Source organism: Canis lupus, chromosome 18 (assembly GCF_048164855.1).
Source record: "Canis lupus baileyi chromosome 18, mCanLup2.hap1, whole genome shotgun sequence".
NCBI lineage: Eukaryota > Metazoa > Chordata > Mammalia > Carnivora > Canidae > Canis > Canis lupus.
In genome coordinates this window covers 9533666-9554376 of record NC_132855.1, presented here as the reverse complement: position 1 = coordinate 9554376, position 20711 = coordinate 9533666, and the positions used below count along the sequence as shown (strand labels likewise).

The 20711-nt window shown below is 39.4% G+C and overlaps 1 protein-coding gene across 12 annotated transcripts in view; it reads right to left on the bottom strand.

Moving 5' to 3' along the window:
• The window catches only part of IMMP2L (inner mitochondrial membrane peptidase subunit 2), an 847197-nt gene extending 830896 nt beyond the window's left edge, over positions 1–16301 (bottom strand). For 2 of the 12 annotated variants that reach the window (XM_072783444.1, XM_072783448.1), the window contains exons 1-2: positions 16227–16301; positions 15678–15744 (exon numbers count right to left, since the gene is read on the bottom strand). The gene's annotated coding sequence lies outside the window, so the exon portion shown is untranslated. Of the gene's footprint in view, positions 1–15677; positions 15928–16199 lie in introns of those variants that run through there. The other 10 variants (XM_072783441.1, XM_072783451.1, XR_012010611.1 and 7 more) reach the window with 10 other exon arrangements.
• Positions 16302–20711: the final 4410 nt, after the last annotated feature.

Below are 20711 nucleotides of genomic sequence, written 5' to 3'. Positions count from 1 at the left end.
GTGTCTCTGTCTCTCTCTCTCTCTCTCTCTCTGTCTCTCATGAATAAATAAAATTTAAAAAAAAATCAAAGACGAGAATCTGACCTGATTTTTTTCCAGCACCATCTTGTTCCCTTGTTCTCTCCTCCTTTCCCCTTCTCTCTTTCTACCTTTACTTATGCTACTCTTTCAGCCTAGAATTTCTTTCCAATCTCTCCACTCAACGCCATAGTCTCCTAATACAAGCTCAAAATCTCCCTCCATTTTGTGAAGTCACAGGCAATCTCCAATCTCTTACTTACACTCCATGTGTAGCACCCCAAAGCTTTGTTTATACCTCATTGTGGGCATTTAGATTATACTCTGAATCACAGTCATTTATTTACATATTCATCTCATCTTCCCCACCACTATACCTAGGAGTTCTTATTTTGGGGGGAGTTAGGGATATGTTATATTTTTTTAATTGTGGTAAAATACACATGATCTAAAATTTACCATATTAACCACTTTTAAGTATATAGTTCAGTAGTGATAAGTATATTCACATTGTTGTGCAACCAATCTCCAGAACTTTTCATCTTACAAACTGAAGCTATGTACCCATTTAAACAACTCCTTATTCCTCCCTACCCCCCACTGCTGGCAACCATCATTCACTTTCTCTTCTGCGAATTTGACTACTCTATGTACCTCACATAATGGAATCATACGGTATTTGTTTTCTTGTGACTTATTTCACTTAGTAAATATTTTGTCTATCCATTCATCCATCCATGGACACTCGGGTTGCTTCTACCTTTTAGCTATTATGATTAATGTTGCTATGAACGTGGGTCTTAGAGGCTGTTTCAATTGTTTTTTTTCTTTAAGATTTATTTATTTGAGAGAGAGAGAGAGAGCGCGCACAAGCAGGAGGAACAGAGGGAAAGGGAGTGAGAGACTCTCAAGCAGACTTTGTGCTGAGTTCGAAGCCCAGCATAGGGCTCGATCCCAGGACCCTGAGATGATGACCTGAGCCAAAATCAAGTGTGGGTTGCTTAACCAACTATGCCAACCAGGCACTCCTGCTTTCAATCCTTTTGTATGTATTTGTAAAAGTGGAATTGCTGGATCATAATAGGACGATTTTCAATTTTCAAAGGAACTGCCATACTATTTTCCATAGTGGCTAAACCATCTTATATTCTTATTAAAAGCACACAAGGCTTACGATTTCTCCACATCCTCACCAATACTCATTATTTTCCATTTTTTTAATAGTAGCTATCTTAATGAGTATGAATTCATAGTGTCTCACTGTGGTTTCCATTTGCATTTTCCTAATGATTAGTGATACTAAGCACCTTACCATGTTCTTTTCAGCCATTTATATATCTACTTTGAAGAAATGTCTACTTAAGCCCTTTGTTCATTTTTTAATTGGGTTATTTGGTTTTTGTTGTTGAGTTATAGGAGTTTTTATATACTCTAGATATTAACCCCTTATCAAATATATGAACAACTGATTTTTTTAATTCATTCTATTCTCTAATTTTCCAGAGTAGATCACATGTAACACAGAAATACATTTTAAGTTGAATATGCTTCTTCCTTTTAAAAAAAAATTTTTATATAATAAAAAATTCAAAATATCCAAAAAGGGATATACAATAGAAAATAAGACAACCTTCCAACCCTGTTTGCCTGCAACTCCCAGAGGCATTTTGCTCTTTCTAATTATTCCCTCCAGAGATATTCTGTGCATATACAAGAAAACATGTATCTTAATTTAGTCTCCTCCAAAATATTAACCTACTAACACCTACTGTTCTGCACCTTACCTTTTTGACTTAATAATTATTCCATTTCAGCATATTTAAACTGCCTTATTCTTTTTAACAACTACATATTCTACTATATGTAATATAATTTATTTATCCAATCCCCCAAGAATGGGCACTTAAATTGTTTTCAATTATTACAAAGAATATCTCTAAATATATATTATCTCATCCAAGTACAAGATCTATAGAATAAATTCTAATAAGAAATCAAATTATATGTGTATATTAATACATATCATTTGATAACTATTTTCAAATCAGTCTCAATGAAAACTGCAAAACTCCATACTCCCATTGTCAATGATGATTCTATTTCCTTATATCCTCAATAACACATTGTGTTTTCAAAATTTTTTATTTATTTCTTATTTGTCAGTCTGATCAACTACTAAGCCTAATATTTGGGTCATTCACAATCCAACCTCAATCTACATGTCCAATGGCCTTTTACTATAGTAAAATAGTTTCTTATTGTTTCTAAATTTAGGAAGAAGGTATTTCCTCTATGCTTTGTTCAAACCATATCTGTTATTTGGAATGTTCTTTGTTCCTTCAAAGGTTAGTTCAAGATGATCTCTCTGCTCTCCCCACAAACACAAAAGACTGCATGGATTTAACAACTATTTAGTAAGTCTACTATATTATAGAAAAGTAAATGAATTCTGTGCTATGGGATATCAGAGTAGGGAAAGTCAACCTAGAATGGACAGTGGTCTCTAGAACATTAAGCTATACAGGCATATCTCATTTTATTGTGCTATTCTTTGCAGATAATTGCTTTTTTGTTTTGTTTTTTGTTTTTTTGTTTTTGTTTTTTTTTATAGATTGAAGGTTTGTGGCAACCTTGCATCAAGCAAGTGTATGAGTGCCATTTTTTCAACATCATTTGCTCACTACACATCTCTATCACATCTTGGTAATTGTCACAATATTTCAAACTTTTTCATTATTATCATCATTGTTATGGTGATCTGTGAGTGATCTTTGATGTTACTCTTATTATTGTTTTGGAACACGACGATTCATGTCCATAAAAGACAGTGAACTTAATCAATAAATGTGTGCATACTGACTACAGATGTGGTGGAAAGAGCACTTTGTTATGTCTTTGACCATATGATATATTTTGAAGATAAAAAAAGAACTTTAAATTAGCAGAAATACAAAAAGTGAGATTGCAATATAAAAAAGATGTTAATGAAAAAGGACATGACTATTAGAGTTTTATTTTCAACTGAACAACATCAAGCATTCTCAAACTCAGAAGTGTAGAGTTTTCTATAACTATAATGCATTAGTATGTCACTGACCATTCTTCTAAGTATTTTAAACTAGAAGGACACTTTGAAACAAGAATTGCATTTAATATTATCACTTGCCCCAAGATTTCAATTTCCTGGGCAGCCTTGATGGCTCAGTGGTTTAGCGCCGCCTTCAGCCCAGGGCATGATCCTGGAGACCTGGGATGGAGTCCCGCGTCGGGCTTCTGCATGGAGCCTGGTTCTCCCTCTACCTGTGTCTCTGCCTCTCCCTCTCTCTGTGTCTCTCGTGAATAAATAAATAAAATTTTTTTAAAAAAGAAAAGATTTCAATTTCATAAGACTATTTGTAGTCTCTTCCTCCAAAATCTTTCTACCTAACTCTGCCTTGCCCTAGTGGCTTTAATCACACAGAGATTGGTCACAAGAACTTTAGAATCGAGCCTTTTCTTACCACAAACAGCAAATACTGTGTCGCTGACTCTATAGAAAAGGTAACAATATAATTTGTGCTTCTGGAAGGAAGACTAATATCTCAAGCTAACAACTAGGTAATAAATACGATTAGGAGCCAAGCACACAAGCTGAATATCCCAAAGTGAATATCTTTCATAATAAAATACAAGCAGGCTTAATCAACAAGACATTCAGAGAAAAAAATGCATTTTTTTCTCAGACACAGCTAAATAATCAACTTTTCAGCAGTACTGCCTTCTTAACCCCAAATTATTATTTCCCTTTATTACTTGTCTGCAAAACCAAAAAAAAGAAAAATTTAAAATTAAATGTAATAACCAAGTATGACTTACTAACTGAATAATCCCTTACATTTCTTTATAATGAGTTAAAATTCACATAGGATTTTGTGTTGCCTGGGTGGTTCAATTGGTTAAGCATCTAACTCTTGATTTCAGCTCAGGTCATGATCTCAGGGTTGTAAGATCAAGCCTGAAATCAGGCTCTATGCTGGACCTGGAACCTGCTTAAGATACTCTTCTCTCTTCCTCTTCTTATGCCCTCCCCCAAAAAAAACCCTTTACATAGGATTTTAACAAATGGCTCACATAGGGCTCAAAAATAACCTATAAAGTACCTGTTATCTCCATTAAAAAAAAAAAGTTCAGAGACGACAAGTTCTAATTCACATTGCTGATAGAGCTAGTACTCAAATAAAGCCACTTTTTTTTTTTTCCACTATATATCACCATTTTAAAGTCTAGAAATTTGGGATGCCTGGGTGGCTCAGCAGTTAACCACCTGCCTTCAGCTCAGGGCATGATCCCGAGTCCCGGGATCTGAGTCCCACGTCGGGCTCCCTGCATGGAGCCTATTTCTCTCTCTCTATGTCTCTGCCTCTGTCTCTCATGAGTAAATAAATAAAATCTTTTTAAAAAATAAATAAAGTCTAAAGCTGTAGAAGTCAAGGACACTCCTTTTTTCTCAATGCGTTGTAGAGAGAACAAAGTTTTCCTTGGGAAAAAAAAAAATCTTTCTAAATTTCCCCAACAAGAGAGCTTAATGCCCAGTAAAAATGGGGAATATATTGACAATAAATAAATAAATAAATAAATAAATATATAAAAATAAATAAAGTCTAGAAATTTAATGTCTATTGTTTTAGTTTAAAACAAAGGTTTTAATGAAATGTTTAGAATATTAACATCATGCATTCATATATGCCACACATCTCAAACTATTAATCTCAAACTTAGTTATTACTGTCATAACTCAAGTGTTCAGACTACAGTACTTCTCTTACACATGAGAAATCGACTCATAAAAAAGCTAATTAGTTTATGAAGTGCCTCCAACTATCTTTATATAACGATACTAAATATTATTAAATGAAACTAAATAATAATTACTTAATATTTGAATCTGACACTAATAAAACTCTTATTAAACAAATACACTCTTGGAAAAATACCAAAATGCTTTATAAATACTCTGCTATACCAGGCAAACTAAAATTTAAGGAAGTAAGACTCTATGATTCCAACTAGATGACTTTCTGGGAAAAGGCAAAACTAGGGAGACTGTAAAAAGATCTATGGTTATCAGGGTTAGCAGGGTGAGGTTAATGAGGGCAGAGCAGTAGACTCTGGGGCAGTGAAACTACTGTATATTTTAATGGGGGATACATGTTATATGTTTGTTCAAATGTACACTAGAATGTACAACACAAAGAGTGAACTCTAAATACTGACTTTAGGCGAAAATACTGTGTCAGTGTTGGTTCACCAGTTGTAATAAATACATCATTCTGCTAAGAAATGTTGATAATGGAGAAGCTATGCATGTGTACAGGTGGGAGTATATGGGAAATATCTGTACCTTCCACTCAAACTTTGCTGTAAACCTGAAACTGCACTAAAAAAAAAATCTATTTTAAAAAATTAAGACGACTTATCTGTGGCAACTCTAATCTTTTCCTGCCACCTGTTGCTGTAAGTCCACTATCTACTCAGCAAAAACATTTTTAACCATGAACCCTAACCTTCAGTTGAACTCTTCTTAATATACCCAGGACCCCTCACATTGCCTGCTCTGCTCCTCATAGCCCGCTCATCCTCAAACATGACATTGGTAGACTAAGTCCCAAGACAAGGAGAAAGTATGGTACAGACAACAGATGGAGAAGGAAGGTAATGGAGAAGGAAGTAAAGAATTCCTAAAGAGGAAAATCCACATGAGAGAGCAAAAAAGGAGAAAAGAATACTGAGTTGCTCTGAATTTACTGGTCTACATAATGTGAAAATCATATGAAATGAAATTACTCTAAAATGTAAAAGATATTACAAACATTTCCCTTCTTTAAAAAAAGTTTTTGCTATACGCTATTCTAAAAGTAGAACACTACAACTTGATGTGTTTACTATGTATCCTCCAGCTACAAGCAAGATGATTTTTCAAAAGCTGACCATAAATGCTACAAACATTTTTCAAAAGAAAGATATATAAAAGAGTGTGTGTCAAAGTGCCATTACAAAGACCTAGCTCTCAAGATAAACTTTTGGATAAAACTGCAAAGATTAAATTTTTATGATTTATTACATGGAAGAAAGATGTACACTTTTATCTTCTAGATATTCTTAATCTGAGAAGTCAAAAACCTGCTATGAGTTACCAAGCCAAGCAGGAGTACAATGCGATTTTGAAACAGTCATACAGGAATGACTGTGGGGTGTACGTCCTTACTTGCTTTGGCCCTTAATGAGAATAGGCTAAGCACCTGACAGATCCAAGTATTAAGTCATTAAGGAGAGGTTAAAGGCAATAGTGGTAAACCAGGGACCCATTAGACAGGCTTAAAGATGGTTCTGGCAGGAGCCACCACCACTATCAATTCCACCTGAGCAAATAATGACTCTGCATCTGAAATTTCAGGGGAGGCATAAAGACTGCAGCCGTGCTAGTGATCCAATTCAGTTCAGCTAATAGCAATTAAACACCAATGAAGTAACAGGCACTAAGTTAAAGGTGCCATAAGACAATGAAGAGTAAGATGCAGCCCCTACTTTAAAAGTTTCCAGCCCAATACAGGGTACTACACATCTGCAAATGACTATAATCCAGGCAAAGTAGAGAAAATGCCAAAAGAGAGATACAAAAACAGAGATTCAGAGATTGCATCAAAGAGACAGACTGCTTAGCATAAAACTTGTGGTCACTCAGTTGACCAACAGGTTCTTGCTCTGGTTACTGTTCTTGTTTATAATTTTCTCCCACAAGATGTACTACTTCTATACTAGAAGATATGAAAAAATTGAAAAATCTATCTGCTACTTTAATGTTTCACAAATGATTTTCCATAAATTCGTCATTGAAACTCAAAGCTATGCTATGCCAGGTAGAGGTTGTTATCCTATCAAGCGGCCAAGCCCCCAAGATGATCAAATGATCCATGCCTCATATCCTGTGTAGTCTTCACTCTGAATCAGGGTGGGCCCATGAGACCAGTAAGACATCAAAAATGGTGTACAATGTCCAAGGATAGGTCATAAAAGACACTACAGTTTCTAAAGAGATTTTTTTTCTTAATTTTTTTATTCATGAGAGACACAGAGAGAGAGGCAGAGGGAGAAGCAGGCTCCCTGCAGGGAAGCCAATGTGGGACTCCATTCCAGGACCCCCGAATCACGACCTCAGCTGAAAGCAGACGTTCAACCACTGAGCCACCCAGGCATCCTGGCACTACTGTTTCCACCTTGGTCTCCTGTATGTCACTCTAGGGAAGCCAGGTCCCATGATGAGGACAGCCCCATGGAAAGCCCCTTGTAGAGAGGAACCTGTGACCACCAGCTTGCCAGCCAATGTGAGTGGGCACTCTGGAAGTGAACCTTTTAGCCTCAGGCATGTCCTCCAATATATGTACCTCCTGCTGGCATCTGACAGCAACCACATGAGATCCTGAGCCAGAACCACCCAAAGTGCTGACCCCACAGCAAACATGATATAATAAATAATTATTGTTGTTTTCAGCCACTGAATTTTTTATTATGTTACAAAGCAACAGAGAACTAATGCATCCCAATTTTACATTTGACGCTCAGAGAAACTAACTTACCTACTACCATTTAGGAGTGGGTAGGGAAACCAGGTCTGGAATCTAATCTCTCAGCTTTAGGTTCATTCTTGCCATTAAACAACATTACTTCTCAGGTAAAAATAAGTTATAGCACCATAAGCATGATCATTCCTGTGATTATACCACCACCACCAATATATCAGGTACCCCCTCCCCCCCAAAAAAAAGACATAGCACATGTCCCTATATACTTGACAGACATGAGGAGACCTGCAATAAAATTGAATTCATGTGTTCCTTGGTACTTTGTGTTTTTACTGTGTTCTGGAAGATTTCTGGTTGTTGGTTTTTTGGGCTTTTTTAATGCACAGATTTTAAAAATAAAAACCTGGGATGCCTGGGTGGTACAGCAGTTGAGCATCTGCCTTCAGTTCAGGGCGTAATCCCAGGATCTGGAATCGAGTCCCGCATCGGGCTCCCTATGAGGAGCCTGCTTCTCCCTCTGCCTATGCCTCTGCCTCTGCCTCTCCCTCTCTCTCTGTGTCTCTCATGAATAAATAAATAAGTCTTTAAAAAGTAAAAATTTTAAAAATTTTAAAATTAAAATAAAAACATATTTAGAGCACTTAATACTCAAAAATCACATTACAGACATTGAAAATATTTATATAATTTACAATCTTAATCGCAATAAACATCGGTATAATTTTAAACAGAACTTAACGTCAGACAAGAAATGCTCAACAGCTGATTGCTTAAGGATGTGCATTTTTGCTTTAGGTCTTCAACATTTTAGCATTATACAAATGTAGTATAATATAGCATCAAAATGTTCTTGATGGTGAAGTCTTAAATCCCAATCCATAAAATGATTACTACCTTGCAGGACCAGGTGGCTAGCTCTTAGCCTGTCTACTCCTGGAGAAAGCCAACAGAATATTTCATTGTCACAACCACATCTACCTATAATATCCCTTCACATAATCACCTCTTTTGACCCACACAATTCTACAAGTAAGACAGGTTTACTACCATTCCCATTTTCCAAAGGATGATGGGGCTAAGAGAAGTCTAAGTAACTTAACTGAGGATACATGCTATTAAAAAGAGTATATAAATTCTTAAATATAAAAGTATTATAACTTTTTAGCTCCAAGTCCCAGACTTTTCTTCTGCACCATATTTTAGCCCAATGGTTCTCTACCCAGGCTGCCATTAGAACTGGGGGTATTCTGAAAAATATCAGTACCTGAACATCTTCCCCAGAGACTCTGATTTAATTGCTCTGGTCTGTTTTAGCTGTCTAGCATATAATAACCAGTAGTGGTAAATTCACAGAAAGCTTAGACTGCAAAAGGAGAAATGCAGATATCTCTATATGTAAACTGAAACTTACATTGGGAAACTTCCCAACTTACTCTGGGAAACTTTATTTCCCAAAACTCCCTGAAAGACACAAATCTCTTCAATAAAACAAAAAGAACAAAGAGGAAGAAGGGATGAAAAACTCAAACCCACTCTGCCAGTATTACGGGGTCACCAAGGAGTACTTTATTCCCTCGATCCCACTCTTGAACCTCATCATCCCATACCTTAACTCCACTGCAAGTTCTAGTTCAAGTGTTACCTCCTATGTGAAGTCTTCAGATCACACAAAACAAAGCAGGCCATTTTTTGCATCCATCTTACTTTGAACCTCTATAACATATTGCCTATGTCATTTACTTACACAGCCATTTCTCCCCCTGACCTGAGGTAAGGGCAGGATCTCTCTCATTCATCCTTCCCATCTTATGTATCTTTCCATCTTATACATCTTAAAGCCTTGATGATAGCGGATATTAATAAGTCTGCTAAATCAAATCATGTTTTATGTTTGGCATGGTTAATCCCCCCTGGGCTTCCTAGTACATAGTCCTTTGAAATTTTTCAGTTTTTTGGGATGCCTGGGTGGCTCAGGGGTTGGGTATCTGCCTTTGGCCCAGGGCATGATCCTGGGATCTGGGATGGAGTCCCACATAAGGCTCCTTGCAGGGAGGCTGCTTCTCCCTCTGCCTGTGTTTCTGCCTATCTCTCTCTCTCTCTGTGTCTCTCATAAATAAATAAGCAAATAATCTTTAAAAAAAAAAAAAAGAAAGAAATTTTTCAGTTTTTAATAAAAGAAAGGGGACTTTTTCCTCCCACAAGTGGATTAGAGATTAGGAATTATGCAAAAAGGCGAGATGTGGGGAGAGCAAGTTAGCAGTGGAATTCTGGACTAGGAAAAAAGGGTAAATAGGATATTGAAGGGTAGGGTCAGGTATGCATTTTGTTTGTTTTAAAGGAAAGATTAGGCAAAGAGAGTGACAATCTGATTTTTATTCAAAGAACAGTAATTACAGGCAACCACCTTTTCAACATCTCCCTGTCTGTGGGGTTCCTTCCTCTCAGCATACATACATGCTACCTCTCCCCTCAAAAAAAAGACCCTGCCACAGTGGTTCTCCTCCTGAGACACATATTAGAATCCCTTGGCGAGCTTTGAAAATTCTGGAGTGAAGATAAATGAAGACAAAATCTCTAAGGAGGAGCCTAGCCATACCTACTCTCTCCTCACTCCTCCCCTCCTGTTCACTCATCTAGCCACACACTGTAGTCTCCACTCCCACAAGTCCAAAGGAACCACCGACTTCTAACAGGCACTTTACAATCCTCATCATACTTGATGATTCATAGCATTCCATTTTTAACTGGGTTCTACTTCTTTAAACTCTGCAAGTTGGCCTGAAAAGTTGTGCTTTCTCCTTCCTCCCAGCCTCTCTCGCCACTCCCCTTCAGCGTCCTTATAGCTGTCTCTGTCTTGGTTTATCCCTAAAATTTCAATATTCTCCAGGACTTACTTTGAGCCCTTTTCTCTATGTAGCTCCTCTAAGTACTTTTGTCCTTACCCACACCTTCAATTACTCTCCATATAGTAAGCTCCCAGAAATCTGCATTTCCAGCTTCCACATCTCTTGTGATGCTCCAAGATCCTATATCCAACTGCCTCTGAGACAGCCCCAACTCACCAAGGATATGCCCTTCAAGTAATTTAATCACATGTCCCAACCTAAACTCATCAGCTGCTCCTCAGACCTGCTTCCTCATTGCTCCTCCCTCTCACTACCCGGAAACCTGGCAGCTATCTATTCCAGCATCCTCACTCTCCCATTCCTGTTACATTCAGTCACCAAAACCAGCCAATCTTCCCTCCTTCTAAATATTTTTCCTAAACATTCTCATTTCTGAGTATCCCCACTACTTCCAGCCTTGTTTCTGCTCTTAGGTTTCCATTATCCATATTAATGCACTGTCGGCTTAGATCGCCAATCTTGCCTCCCCATCTGACACCACCTCACTCCACCACCAATCAACCCAGCACACTGATTTCAGTGACCTTTCAAGTCGCTCACAATGCTGCACGTGGCATAGAAGTGTGCCCTGACTTAGCTATCCAGTTTCATCTCCTTTCATTCCTGACTTTGCCCTTCACACTCTAATATAACTGACCTACATATAGCTCCCTGAACACACTATGCCCTCATAATGCCATACAACTACTCATGCCATTAGCCCTGAGTGGAAATGCTCTCTGCTGCTTGTCAACTGGCCCACTTCTACTCAACTTTCAAGATTCAGCTCAAACATAACCACTGCTAAAATCCTCCCCTGGCATTTCCATCAGGGATCAAGAGCTCCTGCTAGCCTTCGTTTGTACTTCTATCTTCATTACGGCAAATAGCACACAATATTTGAACTGTTGGTCAAGATGTCCACAATTCTACTAGAAGATCCCTGATCAAAGACAGTGACTTTATTTTTATATTCTCAGCATAAGTTCAATGTACATAGCATAGAGTTTAAAAGAAAAAAAAATTAATGAACTGTAAGCCAGTGAAAGGACAAGAAGATCAACTGGACTGCAAGTAGAGAAAAAGTCCAGATCTAAAGGAAGTACAGAATCTATTATTAAGTCCCACCTATTAAAAAAAAAAAAAAAAAAAGAAAGAAAGAAAGAAAGAAAAGAAAGAAATTATTATTCAGGTGTTATCAAGGTAACAAAAAAAAAAAAAAAACTTATCAATAGACTAAGCAAGCAATAAGAAGTTAAGAGTCTCTAATGGAGCAGCTGACAAAAGATCAACTGAAAGGCCAGAGATAAAGGTGGTTCTTTCAAGTCATGTAATTCTTCAGCCTAAGTCCATAGACTATGATTGGCATCTTCCTCTGTCAGTTCACCACTCCTCCCCTTTGTCATTATTCTCCATAGCCTTTTCCCAGCCCCCATTATTAAATCCCAGATTTCAGGAGTAATTTCCCTCTACTAGAGCCACAAGTCCTTCCAGTGGATTAGTCTGAGACGTAAGGCAGGGGTTAGGGGGTTGACAATCGTTGTTCTTGTGGCAAGGACCTAGAGGAAAGAAATGAAACTACTATTTATTGAGGGCTAGCTTTGTACCAGATATCGTGCTACTACTTTACAAACATTAAATCTCAGAGTAATCCTGAGTAATTATCCCATTTTACAGATGAAGAATCCAAGATCACAGCTAAGAAATCACAGAGCCTACTTGAAAACTCAGAGATAATAGCCTCTAGAGTATTTCCATACTCCTGACTACCTCAAAATAAAGAGAGTTGTGCTGGGGGGAAAAAAATGAAGAGAGCTGTGGTCTAGCTGTTCTAGGTTGGAACTCAGAATACATTATTCTCTAAAATACTATTATAAATACTGGCTAAAGTCTATAGTACCACGAATACATAATGGGCATACAATGAGTTAAAGTAGCTCAGTTGGTTAAGCATCCAACTCTTGATCTCAGCTGAGGTCTTGATCTCAGAGTAGTTTTTTTAAAAACAAAGAATAAATAAACAAGTAAAAAAAATAGCTTTGGCATCCTGATCTGGAAATCCAAATGTTATTTGTTATTTTATTCCTATATGTACACTGTTCAACATCACAAACAAAAAATGGACTTGAAAATGACTTTTCAGAATAAAATGGGCTCTTAAGTGAGGCTTTTCTTTAAAAATATTTTCCGTCCATAAAAAAATCACCAAGGACAGAAACTATTTTACCTTGTTAACCTGTAAGAACAATGACACTAGAAGACACCTGTGGGAACTGTGCTTATCTGACCAGGTGCTCGTTTACAGTGTGCTGTCATTTGAATAAAACATCACACTAAACCCTGTAGACCAGAGCTTATGATAGACTGCCACAAACTACAGCAGTACAGCTGATATGCCTATAATCTACTGACAAAATGTACTCCTTAGCAAAGTGAAACCAGATGTCTGGTGTAAAATCTGATGTCTGTGGACTTGTCTTTCTTGGCTTCCAGAGCTGTATTAGATACACTAAATACGCAGCTTAGCTGTATATTAAACCCACAACTTGGCAAAATCATGACAGTTTGGACATGAAGCATCAGCATTTTTATTGTAATTCTTATAAACCAAAGACATTTCTGAAATAGAAATCCTAAATTTAAGCACTCAGCTAAATGTGGTAGTAGGTCTTCCCCACATTAGGAACAGTGTCAGAGCTTTTTAAACATATTTATAGAAACTCTTTCCCTTCATTTTTCAAGCTGACACTCTTAGGCATGGCTACGGAAATGATTTTAAAGGGGGTGGGGGGGTGGGATTCAAACCACATCAGGTGTCAGTCCTTGTCCCAGAAATTCCAGGATCAGATAAAACAGGGCGATCACTGTGAAAATGCAAACACCTACCTTCAGGAAAGTTAAGTACTAGATGTCTTGTTTCAATTGCGAAGAAGATCATTAAGAATGTGATAGGTGACCAGATAAAAAGGGAGGGGAAATTAACAGTATCTATATGCCAGACGCTGGTTTTTGCACACTTTTTAATATGCTCAAAGTTCTGTTTTGACAGCTGAGAAGTTAGGGAGCAAAGTTCTAACTGGTACAAAGTTGTAGGGCTAATGAGATAAGAGCCAGAACTCAAGCCCAAGTTTAAAAGACTCTAAAAGACATGCTACTTCTATGTGAGGACTGAGGGTTGAGCTCCCTATGGGGACATAGCCAAGAATATGGAGGTAAAAGTAAGAAATTTACAATTTTGCCATATAGTAACATATAATCATGAAACAAAAAGTTGAAGAAATAAACACAAATAGTTGAGAGAGCTCATCTAAGTTCATAAGAGACTTTCTACTTTTATATCCCTGCAAGACTCATATTTAAGTAACTTTCTTAACCTTAGATATCCTTTGCAACCAGAAAAAGTTATCTTCAATAAAAAATGAGGTTAAATGTACAGAAACTCATACAAGTGAACAATCTAGTATCTTTCTTAAGTGCATCATCCTTACTACTCTCCATGTTTTCTCATCTTATGTCATCTTTATTGGACGATTCAACATATTAGCCTCATCTCATTTTTATACTGGTACATTTATTACACTAGAAAATGACTATAACACATTATAATGGTACTCCAATCTGTCTTAAGGGTTAACTTGCCTCAAGCTTATGCACTCCTTGCTTGCCGACCTAAGTCCCTTGGTCTGTAGCCAAACTAACCTAAATTTCCTTGAGATTTGCAAACCACTGGCCTTGGGGAGTGAAAGACCAAACTTGCCCAGAAGATAACACCTAATCACATTTGAAAACAGCTGCCACTGATACCAGCAAATCAGTTCAGGGTCATGTCGACATATCACAAATTGGGCCCCAGCTTCTCCTGTCTTAAGCACCTCCCCTTTAAAACTCTCCAGCTTTGCCTGGACAGGGAAGATGGTCTTTGGGACATCAGTCCACCATCCTCTCAGTCTGCTGGCTTCCCGAATAAAACAAACTTTCCCTTCCCACTTGTCTCTCAAGTATTGATTTTCAAGCTGCCAGCAGCCAAACCTGAGTTCAGAACTAATTTTCTGTCCAGTAACACTATTCTAAAACAGGACACAAATCACCATGGTCATTAATCCTTGAAAGTTTATCTGTGAAAGACCTAGAAGGTGGAAAAATAGTACTATCCTCCCATAACACTGTACAGACCTGCACATGACTAAGATCAATAGCAAAGGTCTTATACATTAACACTTAAGCATTCCAATAATCCACAGAAAACTGGTGAAAGGCCTGCTCCAAATAGCCTTCTCCAAAGCCAGTGTTATCATTTTTACCATCTTACCTATATATCTGTGCCCCACACTTTGGTAGCAAAAGTTAATAAATATCTACTGAATCAATGAATGTACCTATCATCAATAAACAACTATTTTCTGGTTTTTCATAAATTATATGGTTGTCTATCACTTGAGTACAGACAAGTAAGAAGACAGGTTCAGGGCACACGCAGCCAACATCCAATGGCTACAGAGAGCAATTCTAGCTTTCTTAAGTATCCAAGAATGGTTTGCTACATTGCTTGTGGCTAACCTGAATTTTAACAAATTTAAAATGTTTGTTTATACGGAGCACAGGATGCATAAGGTATTCCCAAGCTTCTCAGAGGAGCTGTGCTTCAGGATAGTATATTGGAGAAGTGATGGAAAATTGGCGCAAAAGAACCAATGAGGGATCCTTGGGTGGCTCAGCGGCTTAGCACCGCCTTCAGTCCAGGGCGTGACCCCAGAGTCCTGGGATCGAGTCCCACATTGAGTCCCTGCATGGAGCCTGCCTCTCTCTCTCTCTCTCTATCTCTCTGTGTCTCTCATGAATAAATAAATAAATAAAATCTTTTTAAAAATAAACAAATGACTAAATGAGATGTGAAGATCTGCGGGCGGGGCTCCCGCCAGTACAGAGGCAGGACCGTGCCTCCCCAGCAGCACAGCCTCAGCGGTGAATCCAAGTCCGGGGAGAGCCGAGGCAAGGGAAGGCCAGTTCTCTGTCAGGTCAAGTGGCCACGAGGGGTGTAGGCCGAGCTGCCCAAGTCCCGGCCAGTTCTACCGGCTCCTGGGGCTGCGGCCTAGGCCCGCCCAGGGGGCCCCGGGGCCTGAGGGAACCGCGGCGTCCGGCCCCCCACGCCCCCCGGGGCAGCCCTGGCTCGAGACCTGCTCCTTCCACCCCTGCCTTACTTCCATCCCTTACTTACCCTTTCTCCCGCTCTTCCTCGGCGAGAAGGGGTAAGTGGTTATTTTGTGCCCAATTTGGCCAAAACCCTAAAAGTAAAAATGACAGAGACAGGTGCTTTAAAATCCTGACGGGCCCGCCTCGGAACTCCCGCCACACGCCCCGCGGTGCACGTCCCCACAGCGCTCCCTCCCGGCCAGGGCTTGGAGCCGGAGCTGCCGCCTCAGGGGCCGACGAGCTGGGGCGCGACCCGGGGGCGCCCGCCGGGCGGGGCACGAGCTCGCCCCTGCCCCTCCCCCGCCGCCCCGCGCGGCGTCGCCGCCGTCAGGGGCCGCTCTGCAGCCGCGGGGGGAGGCGGGGGCGGCCGCGCGGGCCTCGGACAAACACGCGCGCGCACACATGCTCGCGACACCGCCAGACCGCGGCCGGGCGGCCCTCAGCCTCCCGGCATCCCCGCCCCGCCGGGCGCCGACGCCCCGGGAACCGGCCCCAGCCCGGGGTGGCGGTGAGGGCCCCCCCGCCGGCCTCTCAGGCCCCCCCTGACCCGCCGCGGGGCTCCCGCCCTCCGCACCCGCTGCGCAGCTCGGCCCGGGAGGGGGGGGAGGGCCCCACGCTGGCCCCGCCCTCCGCCCGCGGCAAGCCCCGCCCCCTTCCGCGGCGCGCGGGAGCCGCGCGAAGCTCCGCCCCCGGCGGAACCCAGGCCCCGCCCCCTCCCGCTCCGCCTGGGATAAGCCCAAAACCCGGCGTGGATGTCGAGCGGATCCAAAAAGGTCACCGGTTCAGCCAGCCAGATGCTCGCGCCCTTTCTCTGCGGTCTGCACCGCGCTGAGCCGCAGGGAGGGCAACCGAGACCTGGAACTCCGTGGAACCGCGTCCCCGGCTCCTCGCCTTCCTAGAGGTCACGAAGCGGAGACCCCAGCGGTGGCTTGGAGCGCACAGTCCGCGGGCAAAGAGCCCTCCCGGTGCTCCCCCTCGGGCTCCTCCGTTACGGTGGTTTTTCTACTCAAGAGTACACAGGAAAACTATTTCAGTTTTGCATTCTCTACGCAAGCCAAAAGGAATCGTCCAAAACAGGTGGTTTTCCTTTGGAAAAGCTGGAGTTTCACGCCTTAGCTTTTGTCTTGAAACTCGACAGGGTTATGACAAACGACAAAGTGAAACCTAAACCTACCAAACAGACCTAAAATACTTATTCTCTCGTTTATCCCTCCCCCAATTATATATATCCCTTATTCCTTCTGTCTTTATCTTATGAATACTGACAAACTACCCTGTGCATTTTCAAATCATTTAATACAAACTATTAGTACCAGATGCTCTGGTTCTTTGGCTCAAAATTAATCCTAAAGGTTTAAGAACCTACTCAGAGACTCCAACGACCTAGTAACTAGAACCCCTAGCGTCTCCTGAGAATAAAATTGCTTTCCTGCAAAGAGGGTATGTGCCAGTTTTGTAGTTTTTCTCATTCATCACTGAAATAATTGCGGTAGGGCAAGCTCTTCTCTGCCAAGGCTCAAGGATTTAATTCCACGAGTACTTGGCTGTGAGGACCACCCTCATCAAATAGCAGTTGTGACCCATCTGTAAATGGGACTGGAATGCACTGGCCTTGTAAAAATTAATAAAGGGAAACCTCACTAAAGTGGAGTTGGATGAGGCCTGTTCTACAGGCCCCAACAAAGCAATGCTCCACAGGAAAGAATCATCAATGACAGTCCTTCCCAGGGAAAGATGTACACTGCGTCTCCCGCACGAAAAGAGGAGCCCAGACGGTGAGAAACCATCATCATTCTGCACTCTTGCTTTTTTCCATTGGTTTTACATTGAAAGCAACACCTCCTGACTTCCTCCTTCTTCTCCTCTCCTTTGTTGCATTTGCCTGTAGTTTTTGCCACAGTTTGCATGTTCCAAATCATTCTCTACTATTCCTAAATAAACCCATTTTGCTGATAAAGTAAGTGGCTGTTTTATTTTTTAGATTAACAGTACTAATAATTAATAATCAATTTGGATGACCCCAAATTTAAATAGATGGAGTTCCTGGCCATTATTAGCTGACCTTCTGGAATGGAATATACATGGATAAATAACAAAGACAGGTAGGTATGATTTTAAAAAATAATAATAATAATGAAAGTTAATTAGCATACAAAGGGTGTTGCTAAGTCTGACTGGACTTTGTCACTAAGATTCATCAAATGTGCTTAAAAAACTGAGGTCACCTGGAAAGGCTTTGGTATAGTGTATGATGCCAAGTATGTGCCATTCTGGAAAAGGTAAAACTATGGAAACAGTAAAAAGATCAGTGATTGCCAAAGGTCGGGGGGCTGCATAGAGGGAAGAATATGTGGAGCACAGATTTTTAGGGCAGTGAAAATACTCTCTATGATACATCACATTATAATTTGTCTACCAAGAATGAACTATAACCATACACTACAGACTCTTAGTAGCAATGATGTGTCAATGTAGGTTCATTGATTGTAACAAATGTGCCTCTTTGGTGCTGGGATATTGATAGTTGAGGAAGCTGTGCAAATGTGGGGTCAGGGAATATGTTGGAACTCTATACTTTCTGCTCCATTTTTCTGTAAAACTGGCTCTAAAAAATAGTCCGTTAAAAAAATGAAGCTGGGGTAAATCCTCAGAACATCCCACTTTCTTCAAATCCATCAATTAAATTCTAAAGTGAATATTTGGCTCTATGTATGGAGTTGAGATACAATGATTTGTCTTCTAATATTATACCAGTCCTCCAGGGACGCCTGGGTGGCTCAGCGGTTGAGCATCTGCCTTCAGCTCAGGGCGTGATCCTAGAGCCTAGGATCAAGTTCAACATCGGGCTCCCTGAATGGAGCCTGCTTCTCCTTCAGCCTATGTCTCTGCCTCTCTCTATATATATGTCTCTCATGAATAAATAAAATCTTTTTAAAACTAAATAAAAATAAATTTAAAAAAAGAACAATCCTCCATGTGGCATTAATGTCATCAGAGAGAAAATGACTCATATATGTATGATAAGGTACAAAATTAAAGTATGGTTAGATGTGTCTAATATTCAAGGATATATTTAAGCAAGGTTAACCTGAAATAATTAAATTTACAAATTCTATGAATATGTTTATATTTCAAATCTATTTCTATTCACACATACTTACAATTCGTAAACAAACAGTCCAAGATATCACAGACGTTTTCAAACTTTTGGGTGTCTGGACACTTGGGTGGCTCAGCAGTTGAGTGTCTGCCTTCAGCTGAGGGCACAATCCTGGAGTCCCAGGATCAAGTCCTACCTCAGGCTCCCTGCATGGAGCCTGCTTCTCTCTCTCTATGTCTCTGCCTCTCTCTTTCTCTCTCTATATATCTCTCATGAATAAATAAAATAAAATAACAAACTTTTGGGTCTCAAGATCTCTTTACATTCTTAAAACTGAGAGCTTTAAAAAGGTTTTAGCCTGTATGGGTTATATATGTCTATATTAACTGTATTAAAAACTAAGAAAAATTTTAGAGATGTGTTTAATTCGTTTTTTAAATAATAAACCCATTACATGTTACTATAATGAACATTTTTTAATAATAACTACTTTTTTTTAAAGATTTTATTTATTTATTCATGAGAGACACACAGAGAGAGGCAGAGACATAGGCAGAGGGAGAAGCAGGCTTCCTGCAAGGATGCTGATGAAGGACTCAATCCCAGACCCCAGGATCACGCCCTGAGCCAAAGGCAGACGCTCAACCATTGAGCCACCCAGGCATCCCAAGGACTAATTTTTTTAAAAAAAATTAGAAAAAATGGACTTTTCTACATTTTTTGCAAATCTCTTTATTCTCAGGCTTAAGGGAAGCAGGTGAATTCCTACATTCTGCTTCTGCATTCAATCTGTTGCAAGATGTTGTTACAGCTAGGGATATTATGAAGAAAAGCAGCCCTTATTCAAATTCTTAGTTAAAAAAAGGAAGACCTTGCAAACCCCCCTAAAAAGGGTCTCAGTAACCCCAAGGTTTCTCCAACCTCACTTTGAAAATTGCTGCCAAATAGCATTTTGCATTCATTTAACTCAATATTATGCATTCCCACACCAAAGTCTGCTAACACTTGAAATTATAGCCCTTCACTTATTCCAAGCTAAAACTCAAATTTGACAGCTCTTATCAAACCATCACATTTCCAAAAGTTTTTTCAAAGCTTTTACTATAGCAACTCTGATGAAATTGATATTCTTATTTGAATACATATGAAAACATTTGAGATTTCATTTATATCCCTCATTTCAAACTTTCTGGGAAATTTTGAATATAAATTGTGCCACCTGGAAAAATGAAACACTGCTGTACCATTATTAATCTAATTTTAGGTATACTTATAATGAAATGTGTGCATTTTCTTTTATATAAGTAATTTTAAAGTGAGTTTAAAATATAAATAAAACAAGTAATTATAGGTTTATTTTTTACCTAAATAAATACTAGATTCTAAAGTTACTGCTTTGAAATAAAATTTTATTTCATTTTTATTACAAATAAAATAATGTAAGTCACCCATTTTGGCTTTTTAAATATAATTTCCAACTAAAAGAAACTGGAGAAAAAGAAACCACCACCTACCTAGAGAAATGTCTAATTTCAGGTCTGGGGCAGGATATATAGCTGATAAGTGTGGGATAACTTGTGCCACAAAGCCAAGGAATTCATTTACAACCAATAAGGATGTCAAAAGTTCACAAACACGAAAATTACAGAATCCCTTGGCCTAAGATGGGATAATTTGAGAACCAACAAAAATCATGAATGCAATTGTTTGAAACATATTGAATTTATAAAAATCCATGAGTACTTAATGATACTCCAAAGGTAAGAAACCAAAATCAAAAAACAAAGAAAAAAAATTGATTGGACACTGTTGAAAGCAACAAGGGCACTAACTCCTTATTCTATAGGAAAGAAAAGAAAGAGAAAGAATTAGAATGCACATTGCCTTTCCTATTTCAGAAAATCAAATTACTGTTGAGGGAAAGGTGTTTCTTATAATTAATGTAAAAGGAATAAGAGA